Source organism: Nicotiana tabacum, chromosome 23 (assembly GCF_000715075.1).
Source record: "Nicotiana tabacum cultivar K326 chromosome 23, ASM71507v2, whole genome shotgun sequence".
In the NCBI taxonomy this organism is placed as follows: domain Eukaryota; kingdom Viridiplantae; phylum Streptophyta; class Magnoliopsida; order Solanales; family Solanaceae; genus Nicotiana; species Nicotiana tabacum.
The window spans coordinates 10,917,745-10,922,673 of record NC_134102.1 but is presented as its reverse complement, the minus strand read 5'-3'; the positions used below and the strand labels follow the sequence as shown (position 1 = coordinate 10,922,673).

The 4,929-nt window shown below is 32.7% G+C and overlaps 1 long non-coding RNA gene across 1 annotated transcript; it reads left to right on the top strand.

Moving 5' to 3' along the window:
* The first annotated feature begins 412 nt into the window (after positions 1-412).
* LOC142177623 (uncharacterized) lies at positions 413-3,469 on the top strand. Its single transcript, XR_012706187.1, has 2 exons — positions 413-981; positions 2,391-3,469. It is a non-coding gene; the product is annotated as an uncharacterized LOC142177623 (long non-coding RNA).
* The last annotated feature ends 1,460 nt before the right edge of the window (positions 3,470-4,929 follow it).

Genomic DNA, 4,929 nt, shown 5'->3' with positions numbered 1-4,929 from the left:
ATGATACATTGGGGTGAAAATATATATTAATCAATTAAAATTTAGTAATAATAATGTGTGCGAAAACAGGTGTTATGTACTCGTTGGATTGGTGTAATTGCGAGTAAGTTAAAAATCTCTTACTCCTATTAATGGCTATTATTTATTCCTTTACATTACTAATTTTTCAAATAATAAAAGTAATATTTTATAACATGTTAAATTGTATTGATTAAAAAGTATATGAGTTTTATAATTATTTTTTATACGATCAGTGTATTTTGATGTAATATAAAATACTACTGCTTACTTTCTATTTCTTAAGGTTACCAATTATAACGTAGAGAATCACATGCAATTTCTTTAAAGTGACTGATGGTGTAAACCTTTTTAATCCGTCAGTGGACAAAACTAATACTAGTACTAAAGTTTTATTATAGTAAATACGCCTATAAGTTAAGCCTTTCTTCTTATTCCTTTATTTTTTCTCACTTGGTCACTATCCAACTATTAACTATTTATAGAACCCTCGTTAGGCTCCATTTATCATCATCAAGTTCAATACTACAATCTCTCCTCCTACTCTATCTCTCCTTTTCTATAGTTTGCAATTTCTCTTCTCTTTCAAAAGTGAAGAACATATAGATCTAAAGCTTTAAAGATGTTCTTTTCTTCTTTTAAAAATATAATTTTTTCCCCTTTACGCTTGAAAACTTTCTTTATTTCAGTGTATACTATTAATTGTTTAGGGTTTTTTGACGAGTACCTTCAGTCTTTTCTAGTTTTTGCAGTCAGTTTTTGCAGATGCAGCATCTTCAAGATTCACATATAGTATATTTTGTGGGTGAAAAAATTATATTTTTGCTCCCTATGGCTCCTTAGTTAATTTGATATGAGAATCTTGATGATGCTGCAGCAGCAATGAATGGCTAATTTATCTATTTTCCTTAGTATATATCCGGATCGATGGTTGATGCTTCTACAAAACTCAATCTGAATGAGGTAAGAGTATTTTATTAATATTAATTCCATTAAATGTTTTATTATTACCTTATTTAGATAATTTCAAGAAGGAACAAAAATAAAAAAATAATCACGATATGGGATGTAGAGGGTGAAAAAGGTCCTTGATTATCTTTCCTTTAACCGTTTGATATTTTCAGCTTTAGAAGTACTCCTTCAAAAATTATGCTCGAAATTCCGCCAGATAAACTGTAATGGGGGAGTATATAATAATTTCACCTTATATATATATATATATATATATATATATATATATATATATATATATATATATATATTTATATCTTCTTCTTTATTGTGTTTAGCTATGTCTTAGGGTTTCCTGAGATGAACGCCGCCATCTTTTATATTTCTTTAATCGGGAGTACTATGCATTTCCCTTTGAAGGTCTGCAGTTTGTCTTTATTACTTTGTGTATTGATTTTAGGGCAGAGGAAGGTGTAGTCCAATGTAAATATCAGGACTTAATTTCTTTGCAAAAGAACTTATTAAGTAGTACATTGTAAGGCAGCTAAACAGATTAAAATACATTAATGATAGTATAAAATTTGTTTACAACAATTTTGTTGGTATATATTAGTTAAATCCTTTTAGTAAGTTTGGCCGTACAAGAAATTCATACACACAGGTTGCATACCTGTAATTGAATGGAATTCTATGTACAAGATGGAAAACTTTTACTGCTTTTGCATCGAGGTTTTTCATCTCCTCAGATTCTGAGGTACACTATCTCTTTTTTTTTTTTCTTTTTAAATTCCCCTCCCCCTTTGATTTCCCTTTGATCCCCTTTCGTTTTGTCGGAGCTATTGCTCCTTTGGTGACTCGAACCCACGATCCTTGGATCTTGGGTTGTAGGTGAGAGGTGTTGACCATCTGAACAACCTCTCTTGTGTGCAGTACACTATCTCTTGTGCTAGCAATCCACTTCAAAGAAGCGAATTCAGGATTTGAACCTTATGAGTTTGAGTTCGGGATTCTACCACAACTCATTTGTTTTACTGGGTTCGAATCAATTATTTGCACATATCTTGTAAATTATTAAGAATATATGCAAGGCCCGAGCCAAAGCCAACGGGTTTAGATGGATGAACCCGTAACTAACACCCTACATCCGCCCCTATCTTCAAGATCCTTTGCCATAATTTGCTACGGTACATTGATACTTGATGATGACTCTTTTTTGGGGTCTCTGGCAAATGGAGCCGTCAGATTTTGGTACAAGGCAGGCCCATTTTCATGTCACTAGCTAAGAAATATGGTTTATCATTCATGGAATTCCGTTTTGCTTGTGCCACAATTACTTTTAGCTAGAACTATGTAAATGTTAATTGAATCGTTTTAAAGTATATATCATACTAAGTTCACACTCATTGTTACGTTGGTAATAGGTATTATGATTCTCCCTGTTATATTGTTCGGACTATTCAAAAATATCGCAGGATGCGTGTCAGATTCTTCGAAAATAGTGCAGTTTTGAAGGATTCGACTTTTGAAAGATCGAACAAGAGCGGCATGATTATGCTTTTGGAGAATCCGATATAGGTGGTTGTATTTTTTTGAGTCCGAACAACATAGTTCCACTATACATTCATTGTATCTTTTTTAAATAGTATATCTTTTTATCTCAATATTCTAGTTTAAATATGTTTCCCGTGATATTTGCTTTTCATTCCTTGCATGTGGTTATTGGATATTCAATAAATTTAGTGAATTTTATTATTTCATATCACACTAATAAGTTGCTCGAACACTTGTAGGTACCTAGCTTTTATTGAAGCTCAATGCGCGAAATTCAAGATACGGAAAATAATAGAATCCTCCTTCATAGCTAGAGAAAAGGCTACAATTGAAAGATTTGTTTCTTTTGTCTAATGGCACTCTAAAGTTTCTGGACTTTTGCATGGACTCTTTCTCCTAATAAGGAGTTGTCGGTCCTCTTAGGGTTTGCTTGTAATCAGAGGAGAATCTTTAGAAAATGCTCAATGCATTCAACTAACAGTCTAACATTGTTCAATGTTTTCAACTCGAACTTACATACATCACGTTCATTTTTGTAAGACATGGCCTAAATTTATCCATGGTTAATTTTGGAGCCAAAGTATTTAAATTTGGAGCCAAAACATTCTAGCTTGGACCAAAAAATTCTTTTATTCTTTTTTTTTCTTTACTTAGGGACCAAGAACTTTGCCATATAAATATAGGTCATCTAATTTCATTTGAATCATCCCACATTTTGATTAGAAACTCATTTTGAGTATTCTTGTAATAGAGAGTTTTGGTATATTCCATAGAGTTAGTGTTGGAAAACACTTTGAGTGAACCTCTTCTTTGTAAGCTATTGCGAGGTTATTCTCTTGGGTTATATTTTGGGATAATTAGAGTTTCATCTCTAATTTTATACTCTCTTTCATGTACCGGTTGTTATAGTGAAATTGTTCCTCTCCGTTTGTGGACGACCTTGACCGAACTACGTTATTTTGTGTCTTCTTTATCTTTTTTAATTACCATTATTATCAACTTATATTGTCTTTATTATTATCATTATAATATTGTTTGGCTAAATTTCGCAATACCCAGGTTCTTGATCTTAACAAATTGGTATCAGAGCTGGATCTAACCGGGTTAGTTTGAGTAGCCAATATGACTCTAACAAAGACTTATGTTGAGAAATTTGACTGAAGTGCAAACTTCGAAATGTGGCAATTAAAGATAGAAGCTATCCTAATTCAGGATGGCTCAGATTTGGCGTTGCAAGAAAAGGAGAAAAAGCCGGATAAAATGATGGACGAGGAGTTTGCCGTCATAGACAAAAAAGGCAAAATCATGTATCATCTTAAATCTCTCAAATGAAGTTTTATGTGAAGTTTTTGTAGAAACCACAGCCAAAGATATGTGAAAAAAATTGAAAACCTTGTATATGAAGAGGACGATGGAAAATAGACTTTACGTGAAGCAGAAGGTTTACACAATTCGTATGGGTGTATGTACCACTATTCTCTCTCTTCTTGACACATTTGATTCCATTCTTATGGATTTAAGTAATATAGACGCATAAATTAAAGATGAGGATTAAGTCGTGTTACTGCTTTATTCTCTACCCCCATCTTTTAAGCATATAAAAGATACTATGCTTTATGCAAAGGATAGTATCTCTTATAAGGATATTAAATCTATCTTAAAATCAAAAGAATAGATAGATGGTGATATTACTAGGGAAACTAGTGGAACCCAAGCGGAAGTTGGCTTGTTTGTTATGGGTAAATCTGACTCAACATCCAGATACAATAATTTAGAGTGTCGCTATTGTCATAAGAAAGATCACATTATCTCTGAATACTATAAGTTGAAAAACAAAGTAAAGCATAAGGAAAAAAATAAGCATAAATATACTGACACCATCGAAGCTAGTTTAGCAACTGATGATATTGAGGGAACTATATTTTTAGCAACTGAAACTAGTTTTAGATCTGACAATGAGTGAATTTTAGATTCCGGTTGTTTGTATCATATGTGTCCCAACATGGACTTATTTTCTACATATGATTCAGCTAAAGGTGGAGTTGTCCAATTGGGTTATAATGTTGCCTGCAACGTTATTGGTAAAGGTACAATCCAAATCAGAATGCACGATCGTGTGGTGAGAACTCTCACCGATGTTAGACATGTCCCTGACTTGAAGAAAAATCTCATCTCTTTGAGCACTCTAGAATATCTTGGGTGCAAGTACACATGTGAATGTGGAGTTCTAAATTTTTTTCAAGATGCTCTTGTGATCATGAAAGCACACATATCTGGTTCGTTGTATACTTTATTGGGATCTACTATTATAGACACTACTATAGTTTCGGTATTAGACAAATTGTCTGATTTTGATTGCATTAAATTGTGACATAAGCCCATTGAGGCTTTTCTAGAGATGAAGTAAAA